The sequence below is a fragment of the Mobula birostris genome, chromosome 29 (genome assembly GCF_030028105.1).
Source record: "Mobula birostris isolate sMobBir1 chromosome 29, sMobBir1.hap1, whole genome shotgun sequence".
Classification (NCBI taxonomy): Eukaryota; Metazoa; Chordata; class Chondrichthyes; order Myliobatiformes; family Myliobatidae; genus Mobula; species Mobula birostris.
This window is the reverse complement of record NC_092398.1, coordinates 2,634,118-2,655,184: the sequence shown is the minus strand read 5'-3', so window position 1 is coordinate 2,655,184 and position 21,067 is coordinate 2,634,118. Positions and strand designations below refer to the sequence as shown.

General features: G+C 46.3%; 1 protein-coding gene across 1 annotated transcript in view; it reads right to left on the bottom strand.

Annotated features, from left to right (window-relative positions):
* LOC140190134 (tyrosine-protein kinase Fyn-like) overlaps positions 1–21,067 on the bottom strand; it is a 298,385-nt gene that overhangs the window by 212,822 nt on the left and 64,496 nt on the right. The gene's annotated exons all lie outside the window — the stretch shown is intronic.

The following is a 21,067-nucleotide window of genomic DNA, read 5'->3' as shown; positions in this document are numbered from 1 at the left end:
CCCATCGAATCCATCAGAGGAGGAGGAGAAGATGGAGGCGTGACGCAGTGAATGATATCTGTTATCTGTCAAGCAGGGGACTGTGCACAATTCTGATTTGATGGAGACAGACGTGACAGTACAGAGGAACATCTGGAGAAACTTCTGAAATGCCCACTTCGCTGCCGCTGCTACTGTGTGGTAACCGGAATCTCCAGAGCAGAAGGCCCCAAATCCTCGGCTTTGCTTGTTTCGGCGGCCGGGGCGAGGTCGAAGGCGCTCGGCAGAGGATGGTGCTCGGGAGGCTGTATCGGAGGGGCTGGTCAGAGGCTTGAAGTTTTCAGATGGACGGACTCAGTGTCGGCTGTGGTCGGCTGCTTCCAAGATATCGGCAAGTTGATGGTGCCTGGAGGTTTATGGCAGAGAGTTTCTCCCTTTTGCCGCCTGCTATCGGGGACTTGGGAGTCGATTGGGACTTGAGACTTTTTTTTACCGTGCCCATGGTCTGTTCTTTATCAAATTATGGTATTGTTTTGCACTGCTGTAACTATATGTTATAATTATGTGGTTTTGTTAGTGTTAGTCTTTGGTTTATCCTGTTTTCTGTGATATCACCAGAGAAACATTGTATCATTCCTTAATGCATGTATGCATTTCTAAATGACAATAGGGAGGACTGAGTGTTCTCACAATCTAAAAAAAATCTTCCAGTTTGCAGATGATACCACAGTAGTGGGCCATATCTTAACTAATGATAAGTCAGAGTACAGGAAGGAGGTAGAGAGCTTAATGAGATGGTGTCATGACAACACCTTTTCCCTTCAATGTCAACAAAACAAAAGAGTTGACCATTGATTTCAAGAAGGGGAGGGGGAAGTGCACATGTTCCTGACTACATCAACACTGTTGAGGTTGGGAGGATGGACGGCTTCAAGTTCCTGAGAGTGAACATCACCAATCGCCCAACCTGGTCCAGACACGTAGACATCACATCCAACAAAGTTCACCAATGCCTGGAGTTCCTCAGGAAGCTAACGAAATTCGACATGTCCCCATTGACTCTTACAGGTTTCTCTCGGTGCACCGTAGAAAGCATTCGATCAAGATAAACAGGTCCACCCAGGGGGCATTTCGCCTGCTCTACACTCACCTCTGGAGCACTGGACACCAAAGGCACCTATTTCCAACTATTGTTTAATGACTACAGCTCTGCATTCAATGCTGCAATTCCAAGCAAACTCATCACCAAATTCTGGACACAGGGAATCAACACCGCCCTCTGTGATTGGCTCCTTGACTTCCTGACCAACAGAGAGCAGTCAGTAAGGAAAGGCAGCACCACCACCACAATTATCCTCATCACCAGACCCCTACCGGATTGCAGACTGCGCCGTTGCATCTTTGTAACCAACTGGTCTGGATAGACAAAGACGGGATTTTCACTGTCTGCTGATACATGTGGCAAAAATTAACCAATTTAGAGCAACGCACACAAAATGCTGGAGGAACTCAGCAGATCAGGCAGCATCTACAGAGGGGAATAAACAGTGGACAATTTGAGCCAAGACACTTCATCAGGACTTGGGTTTCCAGCATATGCAAAATCACTTATGTTTATAATCAACTGATTTACCAGCTTTTGGACCAGATTTGGTGACTGTGATTGACTGGTGTAGATGACACTGAGACTGATAGAAATGCCATCATGCGACAGAAATATACTCAGTGGCCACTTTATTGCGTATACCTGCTCATTAATGCAAATATATAATCAGCCAATCATGTGGAAGCAACTCAATGCATAAAAGCATGCAGACACAGTCTAGAGGTTCAGTTGCTGCTCAGACCAAACATCAGAATGGGGAAGAGACGTGATTTAAGTGACATTGACTGTGGAATGATTGTTGGTGCCAGATGGGGTGGTTTGAGTATCTCAGAAACTGCTGATCTCCGGGGATTTTCACACACAACTGTCTCCAGAGTTTACACAGAATGTTGCAAAAAACAAAAATCATTCAGTGAGCATCAGTTCTTTGGGTGAAAATGCCTTGTAATTAAGAGAAGTCAGAGGAGAATGGCCAGACCGGTTCAAGGTGACAGTAACTCAAGAAACCATACGTTGCAATGGCTGTGTGCAGAAGAACATCTCTGAATGGACAGCACATTGAACCTTGAAGTGGATGGGCTACAGCAGCAGAAGACCACAAACATACACTCAGTGACCACTTCCTTAAATATAGGAGGTACATAATTTATACATAGGCATCCGTTAGCCATGCGCCAACATAATTAGGGTCAGTTTAAACAGGTGGGTTGACGGGCAGTGCAGCTCGAAGAGCTGGAAGGGCTAGTCCACATTGTATCTCAATATATAAATAAGTAAGTGGCCACGGTGTGTACAATTCTGTCCCCAGACTCACACTAATTCAAAGGTTCATCCGTATCATCCAGTTCATCCTTAATTCCAGCATTGCCTGAAAATATCATGTTACAAAGATCCTGTTTATTCGCTGCTTTGCTACAAAGAGATGGCTGTTGCAGTTCTTTGAATTAAAGAACGGCATTCTGCAGGATTATCACGGAGGATCCTTCACCCAATTAATTCTCATGAGACAATGCCAGGCACTGTTTCAAAGCACATGACTCGTCGATGCCGTGGGTACGCACAATTGATCTGAAAACCTTGAAGAGCAAAGAAGAATACCGCATTCATTTTAAAAGTGAATTATTCTATTGATCCTTCAGACGGTGATGTTTTAAAAGTGCAAGTTGATTTGTAGTCAATGGACCGTGAGGAAAAAACCTGTTTTGAAGTCAGAGTGAAAGCGAGCCAGTGCGGAACTTTAATGAGCTTAAAATTCACTTTCAGGGTTCCCAGCCTGATTTCTATGAATATTTTCCTTGCAAGAGCGGGTGAAATTGTCGACAGCAAAGTAAGAGTGAAAAAGACTGAATTATTGGCAATTAAAGTCACTCTCTGACTGTTTATCATTTCATATAACCATATAACCATATAACAATTACAGCACGGAAACAGGCCATCTCGGCCCTTCTAGTCCGTGCCGAACGCTACTCTCACCTAGTCCCACCGACCTGCACTCAGCCCATAACCCTCCATTCCTTTCCTGTCCATATATCTATCCAATTTAACTTTAAACGACAACATCGAACCTGCCTCAACCACTTCTGCTGGAAGCTCGTTCCACACAGCTACCACTCTCTGAGTAAAGAAGTTCCCCCTCATGTTACCCCTAAACTTTTGCCCTTTAACTCTCAACTCATGTCCTCTTGTTTGAATCTCCTCCATTCTCAATGGAAAAAGCCTATCCACGTCAACTCTATCTATCCCCCTCATAATTTTAAACACCTCTATCAAGTCCCCCCTCAACCTTCTACGCTCCAAAGAATAAAGACTTAACTTGTTCAACCTTTCTCTGTAACTTAGGAGATAAAACCCAGGCAACATTTTAGTAAATCTCCTCTGTACTCTCTCAATTTTATTGACATCTTTCCTATAATTCGGTGACCAGAACTGTACACAATACTCCAAATTTGGCCTTACCAATGCCTTATACAATTTCAACATTACATCCCAACTCCTATACTCAATGCTCTGATTAATAAAGGCCAGCATACCAAAAGCTTTCTTCACCATCCTATCCACATGAGATTTCAGTTCTTTGCACTGAGTCTTGTTTCAGATCCCTCACGTCATGACTTTTTTGCCTTTCAAAGACCAATCCTAAATCCCAGTCATGAGAGGTGGAAACGGGTAAGGCTGGTCAACAGGGGCTCTGGTGAAGTTATCTAGGCCAATCCCCTGCACGGTGAATTACAGAAACATTGATAACTTCAACCATACCATTGAATTTGGACAATGGAGACGAGCGGTTATCAACGGCCTTTGCTCCACTGGGAACTAAGGGACCAAGAAAAAGAGTTATCATGAGATTGATGGATTCTGTTCTCCTTTTGCCCCCCCCACTCTCTCCTACCATAAGTGTGCCCTCAATTTAATGCCATGTGCACCTATTCCTGCATGTCACCGTAGCAAATACTGTCATGTTCCCAAGGTTTCGATACAAGCACCTCTGTTCTGGCTTTGTCAGAGATTCTATTTGTCCCCGGTGTTGCGAAGGTTGGGTCCGGCCCTGTTGCCGGGCAACGCCCCAGCCATACTACCTGTCCCTTGTGAGACGGTAGCTCACCTCCTTGTGGGCTGTGGGCTTGCGAGGAGGGTGTGGAGGAAGACGCAAGAGGCTCTGTCACGTTTCATCCTGTGCAGCAGCGTGACAGAGGACTCTCTGATCTACGGGCTGTTCCCGGGGACACACACCGAGACCGATGTCAAGAGCCATCGGCAGATCATCAACTCGGTGAAAGACGTCCTTTGGTCTACCCAGGACCTGTTGGGATGTCCGTGGAGGAATGCTGCCGACTGGCACGTTCCAGGCTGCAGGAGGACGTGCTGAGCTTGGTGCAGTCAGGTGGGGAAGGACCACAGTGTTGGGTTCTTCTACTGGAGAGGGAGGGGCCGGGTTGGGTGAGGAAGCCTCTCATTTATTGTAGTTGTGAACCACCCCAGGGGACCTCATGAGTGGCAACTGTCCTTTGGTTTAAGGAATACAGCAGAACCCTATTTAATGCATTGACTGTAAATGGAAGAATGGAAATGCATTGTGCTGTTTATTCTCTGTTTATTTATTGAGATACAATGCAGAATGGGCCCACCTGATCCTTCGAGCCTCACCGTGCAGCTGATCCCGATTTAACTCCAGAACGATCCAGGCTGGTGCTCCATTGCTGGATTTTGGACGGGGCAATAAAATGAAGCCCAGACTAAATACTCGGGTGGGAGTGAGATTCCACAATACTCCTTCAAGGGCAGCAAGGGATTAGGCCAAATATTCCTGAGGTATTCGATTCTGGTAGGCTTATTGTAGGAAGGGTTTGGGAGCTTTATAGAGATTGCGGAGATTTATGCATAAGATGATAAGAAGCATTGATATAGTGGACAGCCAAAGACTTTTTCCCAGGGCATAAAAGGCTAATTCAAGGCGATATAATTTTAATGTGAGTGTTTTTAACACAGAAAAATACAACAGAATCTGTGAAAAATTATTTATTTTACTTTAATTTATTGAAATACAATGTGGAGTTGGCCCTTCTGGCCTTTTGAGCTGCGCCGCCCAGCAATACCCCTAGCCTAATCACGGGACAGTATGACCAATTAACGCAAACCGTTAGATTGACCTTAGAGTAGGTTATAAGGTCCATAAGTAATAGGAGCAGAAATAAACTATTTGTCCCATCGAGTCTGCTCCGCTGTTTCATCATGGCTGATCCATTTTCCCTTTCAGGTCCAGTCTCCTCCCTTCTCCCCGTATCCCTTCATGCCCTGACGAGTCAAGAATCTATCAACCTCTGCCTTAAATATACCCAATGACTCGGCCTCCGCAGCTGCCTGTGGCAATGAATTCCACAGATTCACCACCCACTGGCTAAAGAAATTCCTCCTCATTTCCATTCTAAATGGACATTCCTCCATTCTGAAGCTGTGTCCTCTGATCTTAACCTCTCCCACCGTAGGAAACATCCTCTCCCTGTCCGCTCTATCGAGCCCTTTCAACATTCAACATCCCTCTATTCTGAGGCTGTGTCGGCACAACACGGTGGGCCAAAGGGTCTTTACTGTGCTGTACTCTTCTGTGATCTATTGTCTGAAAACTAGAACAATGAAGACGAGGAGCGAAAATAACTCAATAGTTTTATCTAGAGGTTGGTTCAAATTTCGTAAACTTATTTTCCATGATTCCTGATTGGGAGTTTTGTGTGAAGCGGGAAGTAAGACATTGAGTGAGAGTTTTGTTCTTCACCGCCTCTAAACAGCGATGCGTGCTATGCGCTAAGTTTACCACTTCACTCACTGCTTTTCGGAATATAGATTGCAGGCTGAAATACATTTCAGCTTTTTCATGAGAATCCTCTGACCTATTCTGGTTTGACCTACCAGCATTCTGTCCGTCCACCATCTCAAGTTGCACTGAGAATGAGCAGTCGGCACAGGGTCCTGTTTAACTCATACCAGTGCAGAATGCAGCGAATATGATGCAAATTTACAAAAATTTACAACACTGGGGATATTTAAAAATTGCCTTTATTTGTCACATGCACTCCAATGAAATGCATCGTTTGCATCAAATCAAATCAACGAAGATTGTGATAGGGGCAGCCCACAAGTTTCACCACACCTCCAGCGCCAATGCAGCATGCCCACATCTCACTAAACCTGTGGACTGTGGGAGGAAACCAGAGCACCCAGAGGAAACCCACGTGGTCACGGGGAGAACGTACAAACTCCTGACAGGCAGTGGTGGGAATCGAACCCATTTGGAGATGGATGGCACAGTAAGTCATCGGGCTAACTGCTGTGTTGCCCGTGCCAACCAGGACACCAGGCTGGACATGCTCTATCACTACCAACAGGTAGAAGGTACAACAGCCTCAGGACTCGCACCACCAAGTTTAAAGAACAGTTACAACCTCTCAACCATCAGGATCTTGATCAACACTCACTTACCCATTAATTGAGATGTTCCCACAACCAGTGATCTTACTCTAAGGACTCTTTATCTCATTATCTCATGTTCTCGTTATTTATTGCTATTTATTTATATTTGCATTTGCACAGTTTGTTGTCTTCTGCACTCTGGTTGATCTTTCACTGACCCTGTTATAGTTACTATTCTGTAGATTTATTGAGTATGTCTGCAGGAGAATGAGTCTTGGGGTTGTATATGGTGATATATATGTACTTTGATAATAAAATTTATTTTGAACTTTGAACTTCGAAATAGGAAGGAAATGCTAAATTTCAGTTGGAGGTTAGTGAAAATAAAGAGGTAAATTTTTTCCATCCAAGTTGACGGACATCCTGAACCCTATCCAGGGAGCCCCGAGGGGTTCATGGGTCTCTGGTTATGAACACCAGCTCCCGATTCTTTCAGGATATGCCAAAATACCCACATTCAGCAAAGTGACGTCAGAAACAAGGCAGCAAGATCACACAGGGAGCAGCGCGCTAATGACCAGAGAGTTTATTTATGGTATTGGCAAAGCAAAATAATCAGAATCAGGTTTAATATCACCGGCTTATGTTGTGCAAGTTGTTGTCTTCATGGCAGCAGTACAATGCATTACATAATAATAGAGAGAAATAACTGAATTACAGTAAGTATCAATATAAAATAGTTAAATTAAATAAGTAGTGCAAAAATAGAAAATTAAAACTGTAGTAAGGTGATGTTAATGGGTTCAATGTCCATTCAGAAATCGGATGGCAGAGGGGAAGAAGCTGTACCTGAATCGTTGAGTGTGTGCCTTCAGGCTCCTGTACCTCCATCCTGATGGTAACAATGAAAAGAGGACATGTCCTGGGTGATGGGGGTGCTTAATGATGGACGCCGCCTCTTTGAGGCATCGCTCCTTGAAGACGTCCTGGATGCTAAGGAGGCTAGTGCCCATGATGGAACTGAATAACTTTACAACTCTCTGGCCCTTTGAGTCTGCTCCACCATTTCATCATGTCTGATCCATTTCCCTCTCAGCCCCAATTTCCTGCCTTCTCCCCGTATCCCTTCACACCCTGACAGATCAAGAACCTATCAACCTCTGCCTTAAATGCACCCAGGTGCACCTGACCTCCACAGACATTTGTGGCAATGAATTCCACAGATTCACGACCCTCTGACGAAAGAAATTCCTCCTCATCGCTGTTCTAAATGGACATCCCTCTATTCTGAGTCTGCGCCCCCTAGTCCTCGACTCCTCTACCAAAGGAAGTATCCTCTCCACATCCACTCTATCGAGGCCTTTCTAACAAGCTGCATGTCTTTGTGAAAGTGGAGGAAATCGGAATATCAGAGGGAATTCCATGCACATGGAGAATGAGCAAAGTCCACATAGACAGCACCAAAGGTCAAGATCAAACTGCTTCCGCGTCGACCCTCCGAGTTTTAAAGGCAGGGGTCGAATTTCAAGGTTGTACAATGTATACATACCTTGATAATAAATGTGGTTTGAATTCTGAAAATTAACACACACTTACTACAGAAAGCTAACTGAATATTCTATAAAGATTATAGGAACCACAGTAACAACAGAAGGAAATCTGCTTGGAATGTTCTCCCCTTATGCAAGTTACATTGGGCTGGGAATATAGCCCAGAGGTTGGGTAGTCTGGGAGTTGAAGTCACATCCAGGGACCTGAGTCTGGAGCTCACAGTAGTCACTCCAATGCACGTGATACAGGAGCCAGAAGATACACACTCAACATTTTTTCAGGAACTGCTTCTTGCCCCCTACCATCAGATTGTTGAATGCTCCTTGAATACCCCCCCCCCCCCGCTCTTCATCTTTTGTACTTTCTTTCTTTACTTCTGGAATCCCTAATTCACTGCTACAAAACAACAAATTTCATGATCTATTGTCAGTGAAAATAAACCTGATTCAGATTCTGAGTGAATGATAAACAGTGCAAACAGGCATTTTTAGAGTTAGCTCCCTTACCTCCTGCTCGTTCCCCTCCTCCTTCCTTTGCTCCCTTGGTCCACTTTCCTCTCCTGTCAGATTCCTTCTTCTTTAGCCTTTTATCTCATTCACCAATCACCTCCCAGTTTCTTACTTCATTCCCTCCCCCACCCACCCACCTTCCCCCTCATTTGGTCTCACCTATCAACTGCCGGCTTGTACCCTTCCTCTCCCCCACCTTCTGATTCTGGCTTCTTCCCCCTTCCTTTCCATTCCTGATGGAGGGTCTCGTCCTGAATTGTCAGCAGTTTATTCCTCTTCGTAGATGCTGTTTGGGCAGGTGGGGCTCGTCAGCCATGGTTGGAAGCCCTTCAGAGAGAAGGAAAATTCTGATCTGAAATCACTGCATTGCAGCTATAATCACTCCTGGGGAAGGCTTCGGGAGTAAACCCCGAGAGAAAAATCTGGAGCTGGAGTCCCTAAGGCAGTCCTACGTTGAGTTCAACGTTGACTGGCAACTCTTGTGATGCCACTGGTGCCAAACTGTTTCGGTCTCTGCCATTCCTTTGGATTGGTCAGATGTATAGTGAGGGGGAACTCACTACATGGGCAACAGCTCGCTCTCCTTATCGAACTGCCCTGGCTTGTGTATCTAGACAGTTAGGATGCAACATCCATGGTCGACCCTGAGCGACAGAGGCCTTTCTCTCAATTCATTCAGATGCTACTTGACCTGCTGAGTTCCTCCAGCACTTTGTGTGCATTGCTCTGGAATTCGGTGTTAAACTGCAACTTTCTCAATCAGCATAATTTCCTCTGACATTACTTCAAGGTGAGTTTTCCCCAGCGTCTTGACAAATATTTATTTTGCAATTAACACGCCAAGAAGAAATCTATGATCTTTATCACACACTGAGAAAAACATTATCAGTTGTAAAACTCCTTGAGCAAACTCCGCTCCTTTAATTTGTCCAGTGTGGGGAAAACACATGGTTTATCAGGAACACTCAGCCTATAGAGAAAGTATCAGGATGGCAACAAGACATGGTTCATAACACAGGAGCAACTCCCAAAGTCCTGGAGGAACTCAGCAGGTCAGGCAGCATCTATTAATGGACAGTAGACATTTTGGGTTCAGACCCTTCTTCAAGACCAAAAAAAGGTCTCGACCCAAAATGTCAAGTGTGCATTTCCATCCGCAGATGTTGCCTGACCTGCTGAGTTGCTCCAGGACTTTGTGTGAAGATCCAGACTTCCAGAATCTTGTGCCTCGCGTCTCGGTAAGTAACTCAGGGTTGTGTTACAGAGTAACACAATATAGTAACACTGCGGGACTGTTCTGTATTTCATCAGGAGTTTGAGGAGATTTGGTTCATCACCAAAAACACTTGAAAACTTCTACAGGTGTACCGTGGGGAGCATTCTAACTGGCTGTATCACCATCTGGTATGGTGAGGAAGGGGTGGGGGACTACTGCACAGGATCAAAATAAGCCGTGGAGTTGTAAACTTAGTCAGCTCCATTATGGGCACTAGCTTCCATAGTATCCAGGACATCTTCACGGAGCATTGCCTCAAAAAGGCAGCATCCATCATTAAGGACCCCCATCACCCAGGACATGCCCTCTTCTCACTGTTACCATCAGGAAGAAGGTACAGAAGCTTGAAGACACACATTTAACGATTCAGGAACAGCTTCTTCCTCTCTGCCATCCGATTATTGAATGGACATTGAACCCATGAACACTACCTCACCAATTTCTTTATTTCTAATTTTGCACAAATTATTTATTTAACTATACACTTCCCACTGAAATTTACCAGTTTTTATTATGCACTGCAATGTACTGCTGCTGCAAAACAAAAAATTTCATGACATATGTTGGTTATATTAAACCTAATTCTGATTCTGATCTCCATGGAGTTTGCCTGACCTGCTGAGTTCCTCTGGCATTTTCTATGTGTTACTCTGGATTTCCAGCATCTGCAGAACCTCTTGTGTTTAATCCTCATACTTATCTGGATTGAAATCCACTTGCTGATCCTCAGACCCCATACCAAGCTGACTGAGATCTCCCAGTAATTTCTCCTAACCTTCTACATTATCTCCTCCTAGAGTGCCACAACATTGTCGTAGGGTTTAGAGGCTTGTGTGCCTCAATGTCTCGGAGAGCTCTGTTGGCTGGAGTCAGGGCTTTATACTTTGGCTCTTGGTAGGGTCACCCATGCCAAACAGGTCAAAGGGTAGAGGACAGATTAAGAGTGGTCCATCGGTCCTCTAGGTTCGGTGAGGGGGTCGGTGTGGTGGTGGTGTGCTGACTGGTTAAACAAAACTGTTACAGAAACAGCAATGAAGAATCTTTCTACATCTGAGTGGGACGGTATTCCTGAGTCTCCACCCGGGACTTGCATGACTGACAGTAGTGAAAACCGAGAGGAAGCTCCTGACACGATGAAGGAAACCCTGAACACCGCCAGAGATGGAGGACCTTCATTCCTGCCCTTAACAGCAGTAAGTAAGTTCTACATTATCTAATCATAAACAAGACAAAATCTGCAGATGCTAGAAATCGAAGCAACACACATAAAATACTGGAGGGACTCAGCAGGCCAGGCAGCATCTATGGAAAAGAGTAGAGCCAACGTTGCAGGCCATGACCCTTCAGCAGGACTGGAGAAAAAAAAGATGAGGAGTAGATTTAAAAGTTAGGGGGAAGGGAGGTAGAAACACAAGGTGACAGGTGAAACTGGGAGGGGGAAGGGTGAAGTATAGAGCTGGGACGTTGATTGGCGAAAGAGTTACAGGGCTGGAGAAGGGGGGATCTGAAAGAAGAGGACAGAAAGCCATGGAAGAAAGAAAAGGGGGGAGGAGCACTAGAGGGAGGTGATGGGCAAACAATGTATTGAGGCCTCAGTTGTGATGTTGTGTTGCTGAAAACCTTATTAAAGAGGTTTGAGTCACATTGCAACAACAGACATAAAGCTGGAGAAGAAAAGTGTCTTTTCAAGACCTTTCAACAGAACGGATATCCAAGAAGCTTTATCCAAAGGTGCCTCAAGGTCATAAAACTGAAGAGAGAAACTACACAATTGATTTATAAATGAATTGTATTGTCGTACATGAAGAATATCTCAGAAATAACAGAAAGGCTGCTTCAGCAACACAACATCACAGTTGTTCACAAACCGACTGCTACTGTGAGGAGGAACCTATCAAAACACAAAATGCAAGAAAATGTAACTGATGGAATAAATGTTATCTACAAAATCCAGGGTAGTGACTGCAACAAATACTACGTTGGCCAAACAGGAAGAAAACTATCAACCAGGCTACACGGGCATCATCTAGCGAGCAAAAGGCAAGACCCACTCTCACTAGTATCAGCTCATGAAGACGAAGAAGGACACCAATTCACCGGACAACAGCCAGAGTCTTGACTCAAGCAAAATCAAGAAAAGAAAGAGAATTTTTCTAAGCGTGGTTCTCTACAGAAGGAGCTATCAACAAACACATCGTGGTATATGAACCTTTACAGAGAAGAGAAACAATGACGTCAACAATCAGTAAATCACCAGTAATCTCAGGATCTGGACAGAGAAACAATCACTTCCGGTGGATCTCCAGCCAGTCAGGATCTTCCCTTGCTAAATTGTTCGCAGTGTTTTGAACCAGATCAGACCACAACGTCTAATCAACATCAATTCGGACCTTGAAGGAGTATCACACATCCAAGTTGCTGGTGAACGCAGCAGGCCAGGCAGCATCTCTAGGAAGAGGTACAGTCGACGTTTTGGGCCGAGACCCTTCGTCAGGACTAACTGAAAGAAGAGCTAGTAAGAGATTTGAAAGTGAGAGGGGGAGATCCAAAATGATAGGAGAAGGCAGGAGGGGGAGGAATGGAGCCAAGAGCTGGACAGGTGATTGGCAAAAGGGATATGAGAGGATCATGGGACAGGAGGCCCAGGGAGAGGGAAAAGGGGGAGGGGAAACCCAGAGGATGGGCAAGGGGTATAGTCAGAGGGACAGAGGGAGAAAAGGAGAGAGAGAGAAAGAATGTTTGTATAAAAATAAATAACGGACGGGATCCGAGGGGGAGGTGGGGCATTAGCAGAAGTTAGAGAAGTCAATGTTCATGCCATCAGGTTGGAGGCTACCCAGACGGAATATAAGGTGTTGTTCCTCCAACCTGAGTGTGGCTTCATCTTTACAGTAGAGGAGGCCGTGGATAGACATGTCAGAAAGGAGTATATAAGCCAGCATTCAGAGGAGACAGCATCCTCAACTGGGCACTGATAATGGCTTCTCCATTGGAGCTGAAACACCTGCAAACATTTTGTCAAGCTCGGCGATCAATCAATATGCCTGTAATATTAAACCTGATTCTCATACATATTAGAATTAAATCAGGCAAACAAAAATCCTCAGATGCATCAAGAATTCTGATGGCTAAGGACAACATTTTATCAAACATATCAATGATTCGAAGTACATTTATTACCGAAGTATATATGTAGTTTACAGCTCTGAGATTTGTCTTCCCACTGACAGCCACGAAACAAAGAAACACCATGGAGCCCCTTAAAAGAAAAACATCAAACCCTTAAAAGGCAAAAAAAGAACAAATTGTGCTAACAGCGAAAAGAAAATGAGCAAAAAGCACAGAATATAAAACATCGAACCACAGAGTCATTGAAACAGTCCAGGACTTTTCAGTTCAGTTCACTTTAGCGCTGTGTCGTTTGTTGACTGCAGGCTGCAGAGCCAGTTTGCCCTGACTAAAGTCGCACAAAATAGCGGGAAGAAAAAGGGAGCAGCCAGAAAGCAAACACATCATAACGTGAACTACTGCCCACTCTTTTAGAAAGAGGAATGGGCCTGAAGAGGCAAAGGTCAATGTGCGTATCATCTGCTCAGTGGATGCCTAAGCTCACAGTTTCAAAGGCAGAAAGATGTGAAGCTTGCTGAGGCTGCAGCATTATCAACACTTAACTTAGAAACTTCCAACCACATCCACAGCAGGACAGAGACCAGGAAATGTGATCAGAAAACCGCTTCATGACTCTTTAACCATCAACGCATTCAACAAAGACAGACAACACCTCAAAGGAATGTGGCTGAGTAGGAAAATATCAGGGCTAGTTTAACAGCCTTCCTCCCCAATTTCAGTCAGTGTTGAGTGTAGGGGAGGTTAACACAGAGGTACAGAAACTGCCCCTCCTCTCAGCACATTGGTCTCACCAGCTCCATCGTCGTTCTTACTCGTGAGCTTGTTTCTCATTGTCGAAGAACATCGAACAGTACAGCAAAGGCCCTTTAACCCACAACGTTGCACTGACCTTTTACGTCCTCTCAGATTAATCCAAGGCTTCCCCTCTCATACCCCTCTATTTTTCTTTCATCCATGCACCTGTCGATCACAAGACCCTGCAGCGGATAGTGAGGTCAGCTGAGAAGATTATTGGGGTCTCTCTTCCTGCCGTTACAGATATTTACACCACACGCTGCATCCGTAAAGCAAACACCATTATGAAGGACCCCACGTACCCCTCATACAAACTCTTCTCCCTCCTGCCATCTGGCAAAAGGCACTGAAGTATTCAGGCTCTCACGACCAGACTATGTAACAGTTTCTTCCCCCAAGCCATCAGACTCCTCAATACCCAGAGGCTGGACTGACACCAACCTACTGCCCTCTACTGTGCCTATTGTCTTGTTTATTATTTATTGTAACGCCGCACTGTTTTGTGCACTTTATGCAGTCCTGGGTAGGTCTGTAGTCTAGTGTAGTTTTGTGTTGTTTTACGTAGTTCAGTGTAGTTTTTATATTGTTCATGGTCCTGAAAAACATTGTCTTGTTTTTACTGTGTACTGTACCAGCAGTTATGGTCGAAATGACAATAAAATGTGACATGACTTGACTATCTAAGAGTCTGCTAAATATTCCTAATGTATCTGCCTTCACTACCACCTCTAGCAGAACAATCCACACACCCACCAGTTTGTGTGGAGAAGCTTATCTCTGACCACCAACCCCTGCCCCCACAAACATTCCCCCAGCCCACTGCGCCTGACAGCACATGGAAGGAGAGATTGGTCACCGTAACCACAACTGCAAATGCAGAGCACGTTCCTTGAACAGATTCGAACAAAATTTAGCATCAAGCCACCAGAGGAGGTGCGTTTTAACGGGTTCTTAAAGGATGAAAAGAAAGGCGGAGGTGGTGGGGTGGGGGGGAAGGGAGTTGAAACCTGAAGTTCTTGCAGCTAAAGGCGTGACGTTAGTGGTGTAACAAGTCCGGGGGAATCAGCACGGCTGGAGCACTCATGTATGGTCTCAATAACTCTTCGAGCCAGGGCTTAGCAAAAAAACCACAGCGATGGTTGCAAAACTGGGTGACAATTTTGAAATGGAGTTCTTGCTTTACCAGATGCCAGGGTGAGACAGCAAGTACAAGGGTGTGATAAAAAAAAAAAGCCAAGTAGACTACTTTATTTTAAAGTTTCTTTATGAGTTGAACAGAGGCTTCCTCCTGCCTAGGGGTGAGCCTAGGTCAGTTCAAGGGTTAAACTGGCCCCCATTTTGAGCACCTTCGGCCCATCCGCAACAGGCGAGATTTCCCGGTGGCCACCCATTTTAATTCTACGTCCCATTCCCACTCAGGCATGTCGGTCCAGGGCCTCCTCTACTGCTCAGGTTGGAGGAGCAACACCTCATATTCCAAACGTGCGAATATCTGCAGATGCTGGAAACGAAGAGCCAACCACACACCCACACACATACACACAATGCTGGAGGAACTCAGCAGGTCAGGCAGTTATCTGTGGAAAAGAGTAAACAGTCAAGGTTTTGGGCCGAGACCCTGCTTCAGGACTGAGAGGGAAGGGCGCGATGCCTCAGGTCCATCCTAGTAGCCTCCAACCTCACAGCAAGAACACTGGTTTCCCTAACTTCTCCAACTTCCAGTAATTTCTTCCTCCCCCCACCCTCAAATGTTCAAGTGGTTCAATTTAATATTAGAGAATATATACAGCCTGAAAGTCTTACTCTTCACAGACATCCAGGAAACAAGAACACACATAGAATGAATGAAAGAAACATCGAAGCCCCTAAAGAGCCCCCAGCTTGTTTTCCATTCACCATTTTGGTTCCCCTCTCCCTTCTCCTCGCCTTCCCTTCACCTCCCACTGGCACCCCTCCTCGTTCCCTCTCCCCAATGGTCCACTGTCCTCTCCTATCAGATTCATTCTTCTTCAACCCCTTAGCTCTTCCACCTATCACCTCCCTGCTTCTTAACTTCATCCCCCCCTCCTCCACCTTCCCCTCACCTGGTCTCACCTATCACCTTCGAGCTTGTCCTCCTTCCCCTCCCCCCTGCCCGCCCCCCCCCCCAAAGTTTTTCCTGGCTTCTGCCCCTTCCTTTCCAGTCCTGATGAAGGGTCTCGGTCCAAAACGTTGACTGCTCCAAGATCAATCTAGTCCTTACCTCGCATGTTTCCATTTTTTCTATTTTAGTTTATCCATGTGTCTACCTAAGAATTTCCTAAACTGCCTCTACTGCCACCACTGGCAGGGTGTTCCACACACCCACTGCTTTCTGTGTGAAAACCTACCTCAGACTCCCCCACTATACTTTCCTCTAACCACTTTAAAATTATACCCCCTCCTATTAGCCATTTCTGCTCTGGGTAAAAGTCTCTGGCTATCCACTCTATCTGTGCCTGTTAACATCTTGTACACCTCTAAAAAGTCACTTCTCATCCTCCTTTGCTCCAGAGAGAGAAGCCCTAGCCCTCTGAACCTTTCCTCATAAGACACGCTCTCTAATCCAGGCAATATCCGGGTAAGTCTCCTCTGCACCCTCTCTAAAGCTTCCACATCCTTCATATATATAATCAGGTGACCGGAACTGAACACACTATTCCAAGCGTGGTCTAGTCAGAGATTCACAGAGTTGCAACGTTACCTCACAGCTCTTGAATTCAATCCTCTCGACTAATGAAGGGCAATTCACCTTCGCCTTTATCCACTCTATTGACATGCACAGCAACTTTGTGCGCAGAATTTTCCATCCCCCCCTCCCCTAAAGACGTCCTTCTGCAGCTGTACAGGGCCCTGGTGAGACCACACCTGGAGTACTGTGTGCAGTTTTGGTCTCCGAATTTGAGGAAGGACATTCTTGCTATTGAGGGAGTACAGCGTAGGTTCACAAGGTTAATTCCCGGGATGGCGGGACTGTCATATATCGAAAGATTAGAGTGACTGGGCTTGTATACTCTGGGATTTAGAAGGCTGAGAGGGGATCTTATTGAAACATATAAGATTATTAAGGGATTGGACACGCTGCAGGCAGGAAGCATGTTCTTGCTGATGGGTGAGTCCAGAACCAAAGGCCACAGTTTAAGAATTAGGGGTAGGCCATTTAGAACGGAGTTGAGGAAAAACTTTTTCACCCAGAGAGTGGTGGATATATGGAATGCTCTGCCCCAGAAGGCAGTGGAGGCCAAGTCTCTGGATGCTTTCAAAAAAGAGATGGATAGAGCTCTTAAAGACAGTGGAATCAAAGGTTATGGGGATAAGGCAGGAACTGGATACTGATAGTGGATGATCAGCCATGATCACAGTGAATGGCGGTGCTGGCTCAAAGGGCCAAATGGTCTACTCCTGCACCTATTGTCTATTGTCTACTTCTTTCCACCTGTGTCCCCTCCTCCTTCCCTTTCTCCTATGGTCCACTCTCCTCTCCTTTCAGATTCTTTCTTCTCCTGCCCTTGACCTTACTCAGCCACTAGGCCTCGCCTATCTCCTCTCAGCTAGCCTCCCTCCCCTCCACCCACCTCTCTATTCTGGTGCCTTCTCCCTTCCTTTCCAGTCCTGATGGAGGGTCTCAGCCCAAGACGTCGACTGTTTATTCATTTCCATGGATGCTACCTGATGTGCTGAGTTCCTCCAGCATTTTGTGTGAGCTGCTCTGGATTTCCAGCATCTCTCATAAGTTTGAACTTTGAGGGATTTATGGATGTGGCCCCCCAAGATCCCTCTGTTCCTCCTCATGGCTAAGAATCCTGCCTTTAACCCTGCTTCTCACACACACAAACAGAGCTAAATTTAATATTTTTTTAAACTAATGCAAGTAAGCCACTCACTCTATTGTTGGGTGAACAGTGTATAAACTAGATGAATTGTGATGCTCCTCATCTTGAGAAAACAGAGACATATTCACAGCTTCACCCAACTGAATCGCCCAGAACTTAACACAAGTTCTTTTCATTCGCAGTGCACCCTTTTCTCCCAGCTCAAAAATAACTGCAAAACTAGCTTCTGATGAAGACTGGCCCCATTCATTCTCCTACAGACAAACCTCACATCCAGAGTCGCTGGATGCACCTCGGAGCTCAGTGCCGCGTCCAGCTGTGCTGACTCACCAGGCTGTGCGAGCGTGCACATCTGTATCCCCCAAACAAAGGAGATACTCAATGCCAGCCCCCACCTCCCACCGACCCACTCCAGCCTGCTGGCTGCATGCACGTTCACAGGAGTGGGTGGGTGGGTGGCCCACAGTACCTAGGTGTAAACTTTGCCACAGAACCCCTCGCAAGCACACAGGCAGAGCAATGCGGCTGAGGTCCCTCGGATTCGGATTCACTAGTTTGCCGCGTGTACGTGGAAACACACAGTGGGGTGTGTCATTTGCGTTAACAGCCAACACAACCGATCGACGTGCCAGGGTTGGGCAGGTGTCACCACACTTCCAGTGCCAACACAGTGTGTGCACCACGTTCAGCAGAGCAACACAGAACACAGCAAGCAAACAAACATCAGCACTCTGTGTGTGTGAAATCTACCTCTGACATCCCCTATACTTTCCTCCAATCACCTAAAATCTATACCCCCTTGGATTGGTCACTTCTGCCCTGGGAAAGTGTCTCTGGGTCTCCACTCCATCTGTCAAATCTCCTCTCATCCTCCTTTGCTGCAAAGAGAAAAGCCCTATCCAACTAGCTGTCCTCCAATTAGGACAAGCCTCCAGGTCTTCAGTCCCTCCGGCATCAAGCAGACGACAGGCTTTTGACTTCCCCAGTTGACTTCAAGCTCGTAGACCCAGAGCTTCAGCCACTGGGTTTCAAATTCCGACTTCTGATCAAACTTCGGGCTTCAGTCTTCAATACAAACCCCAGGACGAGCCAGTGACGGGAACCAAACACAAGGCCTCGAGTTCTGGATTAGCCAACTTGCATACCTAGGGTGACAGTGGCCCTCGAGCCTCCTGCTCACACAGACATCTGATCCCGGGACCCATCGACCTGTGAGAATTCACTGACCTGCTGGGCCACACCAGCCCTTGTCCACAGCACACGCCAGCCTAACACCCACATCACTGGTCTTCAAATGCAGAGCGGGGGCCTGAACTCTGGGTGTCCTTCATCCCACATCCGCATTGCTGGCCTTCGAGGGATGAGTGCGGAGCAGCGGCCTTGATTCTGGGCGTCCTTCGTCACCCATCCACCTCGCCGGCCTTTGAACATAGAGCAGAGGCCTAGTCTCCAGCCAGACCTCTAACTCCCCCACATCCCTGTCCCTAAACCCTTCCTCCTCTCTGTCCCCAAAACCACCCTACAAACTTCAAAAAACAAGACACCCTGAGCCACAACCTTGACAGAGACAGCGCCTTGACCAAAACGCCAAACGCTGCACAGAACAGTCAGACCAACGTTACGCAGAAGTGGGGCTTGGTTCGGTAAGAGGCGAGTCGTGTTGGCGTGGTTAGTGGGAAACTTAAGGAAGAAGAGGAAGCCTTGTGGCGGCGTACAGCAGCACCTTCCCACATTAACACCGTATCCTCCATTTTGCACTGAGAATCAATGAGCGAATGAGAACCGATGGGGCAAGCTGGGGCAAGCCGATCAGAGCCGTAACTCTCTGCAGCTTTACAGGAGCCCACACAAACTTTTAAATGTTTCTTATTATATATTTAAAACCACAGGCAGAGGGTCCACACACCGCGCTTGAAAATCAGCGATGTGGATGTCAGGCTGGCAAGTGCCGTGGACAAGGGCTGGTGTTGTCCCCCCCCCCCCCATGGGTCAGTGAATCCTCACAGGTCAGTGGGTCCTGGGATCAGGCGTCGGTGAGCAGGAAGCATGTGGGCCCTTCACCCCCGCCCCCAGGTGTACAAGTTGGCGAGACTAGTGATCGAGGCCTTGAGTTCACATTCTCATCATCAGCTCATCCTGAGGCTGATCATGAAGACTGAAGCCCAAAGCCCCAAACTTGATCAGGCGTCTGGAATTCAAATCCCGATGGCTGAAGCCCTGGGCCTACGAGCCTGAGGTCAACTGGGGAAGTCAGAAGCCTGTTGTCTGCTGGTCCACGAGTCCACTGGAGGCCAGAGGGGCTGAAGGCCTGGAGGCTTGCACTATCTGGAAGAGTGAGTGAGTGAGTGTGTGTGTGTGTGTGTGTATGTGGCTGTCTGTCTAAGAGAGGGAGGAAATGGTCCTGTTCTTGCTGCTGTTGTTCAGTTCTGTGTTGTTGTGCCGAGCATTGTGGGAATGCTGTGTTGGAACCGGAAGCTATCTCTGGAGAAACGGCAATTCCTAAGCAATGACTTCAGCTTCAGGAGGAAAGACTGAGTTGAGGAGAGACTGTGTGGCCCTAACATATGGGTCAGAGGGGAGTAGCTGGACTCGTTGGGCCGGAAGGGCCTTTTATTGTGCTGTATCTCTAGATAATAGAGTTTCCGGGTGGGTAGAAGCCGGACAGCACTTGCTGCTAAGCAGCTGATCGACAACCCCAACAACTGACGCACTTCCGAGACAGTGAATTAAACCAGTCAGCTGAGGAGCATTTACAATGTGTGCTACAGACCCCAGGGCCCCAGGGACCATCCACAGCTTTGCACCAGAGCCTCAGGACTCACACCTGCAGGTTCAGGAACAGTTGACACCCCTTGACTCTCGAACTCTTGAACCAAAGCAGATATCTTCACTCTCACCAACAGAAACTATTGCTGCAGCCTACAGACTCACTTTCAAGCACCTTCGCCTCATGTTCTCGATATTTATTGCTTATTATATACTTCCTTCTTTAATTTAACGTATTTTTTATTTTTATGTATTGCCGCATAACAACAAATTTCACAATATACGCCAGTGATATTAAACCTGATTCTGATTCTGCACTGTACCAGGATGCAAATGCCCGTCGAGATCTGTGAAACAGGGTATTAGTTACAAATCACTGTCTTAACCCTTTCTCTATGTTTCAGTGCAAACGTTAAACAGTTTGAAAGGAATAATGAGAGATGCTAAGAGTTGTCACATTAGTCCCTCAGACACCTATTTAAGAATAAATCGGATAGGTATATGGATGGGAGAGGTCTGGAGGGTTATGGACTGGGTGCAGGTCAATGGGACTAGTGGAATAATGTTTCGGCACAGACCAGAAGGGCTGAATGGCCTGTTCCATGGATGGTTCCAGGACTTGACTTATAGGAAGGGTTGTATAGGACTGGAGTTCATTCCCTCGAGGTAGGGAAATGAAGGGAGATTTGATAGAGGTATG